Consider the following 6834-nt stretch of genomic DNA (forward strand, 5'->3'; position numbering starts at 1 on the left):
TTGATGTTTGTCTAATTTGTAATTTCATACATTAAAGAACCATTAACTCTACCGTGATTTGTTGTATCTAAGAGACATCATGTCTCCTCTGTCAGTTGATTATGTAATGATAGTGGAAGATGATGGCAGCCCAGAGGCAGCTCATCTGGGTTAATAAAAAGACCTGTAGCGATTCTCAGACATGTTTTACCCAGGCCTTGAGCAGGCATACATTAGAGGAAAGAAGACAAGATGACTGTACCTTTATGAAACTATTTAGTCTCCATAGAAGGAAAGAAAATATTCTGCATCAGAGCTGTTTGGGAACATATGACCTAGATTGTATACTGCTGACTCAGACAAGCGCAGATACACAGAGAATTTTAATTTACTCTCACTGCTCTCATGCAGTTCAATATTAAAAAATAATAAATTAAAACTAAAAAAGAAAAGAGAGAGAGAAAGAGAGAGAGAAAAAACACACGTTTGAGGGATTCCTGAGGGAGGACAGTGGTATAAGTGGAAACAGAACAAAGATATAGCACAGTTATAACAACTGTCTGTCAATTTATCTACTCAGATCAGAGAGACTGAAGCACTAATGGCACTTCATTTCCTCTGTGGTTTGTCTGCATTGTTGCTCTTACCTAAAGCTAATTGATTGCAGTTTAGTTGTTTATGCAGGCTAATATGAATATTCTTTAAAATGCTTGTATGGTAGCACAAACATTGTAGGTGTTCTTAATGCCAGTTATTCATAAAGAAAAAATTAAATGATTTCAGTACTACGACACCCCAGTAGTTTGTCTTGTGTACACTGCTATAATTGAGTTTCTCTCCCTTCATGGAACCTTGTGACACACACCAGAAGAAAAAGGTTCAGTGTTTGTTAAGACAGCACTCAACACCAATTCCTGAGATGGTTTCACAGATCTTATCATCACATCAGAAATTTCCTCTTGCAAAAATAAAAGAATATATTCCTCTTCTCCTTCCACAATATATCCTGAATAGGTAAAAAAAAAAATACGCACATGTTTCAATACATCAGACACAAGCACCACAATCAAAACTTCCCGCAAAACACTGTGCTAAAGGTGTCCCCTGTCAGCACAATGAGGGCTGACAAACTGTAGGGAACTCACGTAACCTTTTAATTTAGGTAAGGTTTTATACAAGAGTAACCAGCCAGCTAAGATGAAATCTCACTCCGTTACACTCACAAGCCCCTCTTTACAGACAGAGTTTAGACCTCTGAGGAGGGCTGAGCAACTATAATCTGGAATGGCTTCAGCTGGTAAAAATGCACCTGCACAAGGCAGGCTTTTATGTACCTCCAGACTAAGTAGTTCAGGAAAACAACTTACAGTCTGTAGGTATCTAATGCTCTATAGAATCCTGAAGTCTTGCTTGGCATAAAATGGGGTCACTTTTATCTGTCAGGTTTTTTATTTGTTTCTATACATTTACCAACAGTTACTGAAACAAACAAAAAACCAAATTGCCATTTTGGTAACACTAAATATGAACATGGGAGCAAGCTACTTTGTAACACTCCATAACGCATTACACTTCACACGGGGCTGCATATAACAGTTAAACACCAGAAACTAAATGTTACAGCCTTGTACTAACACACAATTATCCTAAAAGTCCCCACTGGGATCTTAAATTGTATTTCTGAAGAGGGAAGCCAGTTAGCAGTCAGCTACAACTTAAATCAACTCACTTGCATTTTACAGAATGGCTGACGTTGGTACATACCTCTAGGTCCATCTGTCCAACCCGTGCTCCAGCAGGGACACCCAGAGCAGGGTGCCCAGGCCCATGTCCAGACAGCTTTGGAGATCTCCAAGGAGGAGACCTCAGTCTCTGGGCAGCCTGTGCCAGTGCTCAGCCACCCATGCAGCATAGAAGTGTTTCCTGATGCTCAGATGCTGCGTTCTGTGTTTCACTTTGTGCCCACTGAACCTTGCACTGGCATTGGGCACCACTGAAAACAGCAAGGCTCCATCCTCATTGCACCCTCTCCTGCATGTATTTGATGTCTCCTCCTCTTCAGGCCTGGCTGTCCCAGCTCTTAGTCTCTCCTCACAAGAGAGATGCTCCTATCCCTTTACCACCTTGGCAACACAAGATGCTCTTCAGCCAACCACAGACACTCATCAAACATTTTCTGCTTGTCTTCAAGAGTTTGTTGATACAACTATTATGCTGTACAAGGTGAAGTCTAAACTCCCCTTAATGCCCCATTTTTCAACTATGCTGGTGACTGTCCTTGATAACTTACTGTCATCTCCAGAAATGGTCCACACCTTTTCAAACCCATACCCACAAACACAAGGCTGAGAGGGTTAGCACTAGGGTTTCATCTCAGACCTTCACAGCAGTTTCAATAATCATATAGACTATTTTTCCCCTCTCTTGCTTCTATAGTTTCTTTGAATTACAGTTGGTCTGGGACAAATGCTTTGGATACCAGGAATACAGAGGCTGATTTTGCTGATAAGTTTTGAATGCTTTCTGGTTATGTCAGTGTTTCCTTTAACATTTATATTGCAAAAGGTATTTGAGCTGCTTCTAAACTCCAGAGAGCACATTAAACCTTTTACAAAGACGTACAGCTTGTTTCTGTGTATAGAAGCATGACATTTCCTCACTGTATTTTGTGCTCTTACAAAACAGGAGCCCAACTGTGCTAATACTTCTGAACTATTCAATAATGTTTAAAGATTCCGGTAAGTCTGTTTTCATTGCTACCAGAAAGGACAAGCCACCTAATCTGCAGCAAACTTCTGCAATTAAGAACACAGAGGCAGCGCCCAAACAACATTCCTCAAATTTGGATTAATGGTGTCTCATTAGGAAGGAAAGAATATATCAAATGGGCCATATATCACGTACCTCTTACCTCTCCCATGTTCTTAACGAGGTGGCAGAAAGAAGGTCAGTCTCAATTGTGAAAACTGTAGTTTAGCCATTGGTTTTGAACCAATGCTTTAACCTTCACAATAAAATGCTTCCTGTGCCTGAGACAAGCTTGTCTTTCCATTACAAATCAAGTCTAGCATCTTATGCACAGAGACATGTGATCTCTGCATCCCGCAGAAAAGCAAGGTTTCCAAAAACAGAAATGAAAAGCAAAATTCATTCAGCTTCAGGCACAGAACAAAGACAGCAATCTGAAAGGCACAATAATAATATTGTTCCCATCTTAGGGCACACTGAAAGCTTATCTATTTTAAATGGACAATTTGGACAGTTTTAAAGACTGACTTACCAGGAAAGGGGAAGGTTGCATTCATTAAGAAATTAGAAAAGCAGAGGCTGTTCCTGAATATAAAGCACAGAACTGTGCCAGCTTTGTGTGTTCCTATGGTTTGGATGTTTCATTATTAGTCTGATTGACTCTTTCCTTACCACACAACAAACTTACCACTCAAAGGTGCCACTTCCTACAGAACTGTAACTCAGCTTTGATAATCTGTCTCTCCAGTTGTCTGAAAAGGCTAAAAAATCAAGCTCACCTTCTCTCTCTCAAGTCAGTCGCTCTCCTTGTACTAACAACATCAGAAGGAATTACTGCATTTTGGAGGATATGAGCAAAACCTCAGATTTCTAGCCAGAGGTTTGGGATGGCCATTTCTTCCAATAGCTTCACTTTTCTTACTTATGAGATGCAGCAGTTCCCTACACAGGCAAAAATCTAGCTGCATTTCAAAGCTTTCCCACAGAGCACACCCCCTTCAGTCATTTTACTGAACAAACACATCATAGGCCTGAAAGGAACTGAAAACATTTCTCCTGTCGTATGTGGTGAAAAATTGGGATGATCCTGAAGCCTGTTGCTAGATTTTTTTTTATATCCATGTAGCAAATGAGATACTGGCACAACTCCTCAGCATTTACAGTCTTAACATAAGGTAAGATCTCAGCCATTAGAAAGTTTGCAGTCCCCCGACCAACCAGTCCTATTTTCATTGTCTGATAAGCCCTCAACCATCCTGTCACAGCAGACATCTTTCAAAAGCAAATGGGATCTTATTTTTTGCCTCAAGTAGTTCACATTACATTGATGAAAAACTAGTTCTATTTAAAAACAAATTAGGGTCAGCCATCCAGAAGACAACAGATTTCAATCTCATTTCCATTACAGGCTGTGCACGAAGGGAAAATTCATTATTTATACCACCAGCTCTTCACAGAGTGGATGTCAGTGCACTTAATTAAGTCTCCAAGCAGACACAGAACTATATTCCTTTTGTAGCTGCTATTCCAGCCTGAGACCTGGGGTCATATTTGAGCCTCTTTTGGTAGGGAAGGATTTGTTTTCTTGCACAAGTTCTCAGCTTTTGCCTCTTGGGCAGGGACTGTAGTCAGGACTTACTGGCATCCAAAGTATCTTTGCACAGCACAGAAGTTCATTGTGAGATGGTGTTACTGCTGCACAGTTTTTAATCAGGGTAGTTCTCCATATTTATACAATCCAGTTGTGCTGTTCAGTGATGTCCTGATCTGGCACAGGAAGGAATGCCCGCTTCCACACAGAACTGCCTGATGTGCATTGACTGGCAGTCCTTTCAAATTAGCAGCACTGTGGTGTTAACAAGGGGTAAAATAAAAAGCATCCGAGTGCCTTGTCGGAAGCCTCATTGTTGATTGAAATGTAACTAAAACAAGAGTAAGTGTTGCAATACTATAGCAACTGAGTCTGTAAAAGTTACCACATAATAAAATACCTTGTGGCAGAAGCCAGCCACCTGGGTACCTTGAGTGACAGGCAAGGACCCCAGTTCCATTCCATTTCTCAGTTTACTGACTTTACACGAAGAAAAAGCTACTACACAACAGGGACAGCGTCCAGTTCCACAAACCTTTAAGTCCATAACGAACAAGGGAATTCTCACTGGAAGCTTCTAGCACTAACTAGCACACCTTCCCACATGCAATCTGTGTGGTTGACTTTTGAAGAGAGGGTGGATGGAACAAATCAGTACCTCTACCAAAAATACACTCAGCAAGAGTAAGCAAATGCAATTTAAACCGTGCCCTACTGTAGTAGGAAAACAAAGGTTATAAATATCTTCCAAAAGGACCTCAAACTCCAAGCACCAGAAATGCTGTTTTAGGCAACATAAACCCTACTCACGTCAATGAAGGATTTCTTTCCATCCACTACATTTGCTTCAGTATTACATCTGTGTTTTCAGACTGTCCACGCAAACCCTGGGACCTAAACAGCTTGGGAAAGTTTACTGCACCAGATTTGAGATGAATCGAGGTTGAAATCCCATGTTCAGAGAGACTAAATTCCTAAATACATATGACAGGGTTTGTTCTGAGGCTTCTGCTTGTTTGCTTGGAGGGCTCAGGGTGCATGTTATGAACAGAACTGCATGCTTAGAGGAGCTTTAAATCCATAGCAGCTTTTAGACCAACAGCATAAACGGTAAAGGCCTATAATGGATGCAGCTTCTCACAGGTTCATGTACTTATTACCTCCTGAACTGCTGAGTAAATCGAACATGCACAATCAGCTTGCATCACCGAATTTACCCACTCTACTGCAACACAAGCTCTTCTCCAAGATCACTACAGTTAAAGTTCCACATTTTACACATTTGGACGGCTCACCCACAGCTCTAAGGAATTTTTTCACACTGATGGATTTACACATATGCTCACTCACAGGCTCAGGGCCTAATAAAACTCCCGTCTGCTTGGCATGCTGCTGTAATAAGACCTTTTTCTCCTCCCTTATTATCGGCACCGGAGAAAACGACTTCATTGAAGGCAGGTCAATCGGAGAGCAGCATAAATCAAGCTTTGTAGACACCGCACGGAGCCGTTTGTGTCAGCAAGAGCATCGTGCACCCACCTGAGAGCAGCAGCGCCTGGAAACGGCACCGGGGCGGCCACATTCCAAGGTGACTACGCGAAAAGGCACCTTCACATAACGGGGGGGTGGGGAGAGTGGGGTGGGGGAAGGAGGTGGAAGAGGAACAGGGGAGACGGCAAGCAATGCTCGCTTAAAAAGCAGAAGGGAAACAGCCAGCAGAGAGGGCAGCCTGAGGAAAGCAAGCACCGGAGAGCCCTGCCATCAACCGGAGGGCGAGGGGACAGCGGGGTGGCGAGGGGCGGCCGAGGCAGCCATGTTCCGCAGCCCCGCGGCAGGTGCTCGGAGCCGCCGAGGAACGGGAGAACCGCGATGGGCTGCGGGGAAGCGGCCCCGCCGCCTCCATCCCTCCCACCCGCCGCACCCAGCAGCTCGCTGCCCACCGCCGCCCGCTGCATCGAGCGCTGCCCGCGGCGATCCCGAACCGTTACGCACCTGGAGCTGCGCTGCTCTGCCCTCAGCCCGGCGCTGGCGGCGGCCCCTGCCGGTCTCCCCCCTTCCCTGCGTGCGCAGCCGCCTCCCGAACCGCTCCGCGCCGCGAGTCCCGGCCGCTGCGGCGCTGCGGAGGACGCGGTGGTTGTGCGGCCCCACAATGCTGGGAAGAGGTGGCCGCGTTTGGGCACAGAGCGGCCCACACGTCCTCGATCTTCGTGTGACCTCCAGACTGGGTGAAGATGGGAGGATGGCCCTGAGATCAGAGCTTCTCAACTGGCCTCAAAGGGATGTGGCGGCACCGCTCCACCCCAAGAACTTGCCAGCTCCGTGGCCATGAGCATCCATCCCTCTTGGGGGAAGGAACTTGTCATGATGTGCTCCCTAGGGAAGATTTAGGTTGGATGTTAGGGGGAAGTTCTTCACTAGGAGAGTGGTTAGGCCCTGGAACAGGCTGCCCAGGGAGGTTGTGGATGCCCCGTCCTTGGAGGTGTTCAAGACCAGGTTGGACGGGGCCCTGGGCAACC

The 6834-nt window shown here is 44.8% G+C and overlaps 1 protein-coding gene across 2 annotated transcripts in view; it reads right to left on the reverse strand.

Annotated features, from left to right (window-relative positions):
* SCRN1 (secernin 1) overlaps positions 1 to 6544 on the reverse strand; it is a 29728-nt gene extending 23184 nt beyond the window's left edge. The window contains exon 1 of one of the 2 annotated variants that reach the window (XM_015853804.2): positions 6311 to 6544. The gene's annotated coding sequence lies outside the window, so the exon portion shown is untranslated. Of the gene's footprint in view, positions 1 to 5857; positions 5939 to 6310 lie in introns of those variants that run through there. The other variant, XM_015853805.2, reaches the window with a different exon arrangement.
* Between the last annotated feature and the right edge of the window lie 290 nt (positions 6545 to 6834).

Source organism: Coturnix japonica, chromosome 2 (genome assembly GCF_001577835.2).
Source record: "Coturnix japonica isolate 7356 chromosome 2, Coturnix japonica 2.1, whole genome shotgun sequence".
NCBI lineage: Eukaryota > Metazoa > Chordata > Aves > Galliformes > Phasianidae > Coturnix > Coturnix japonica.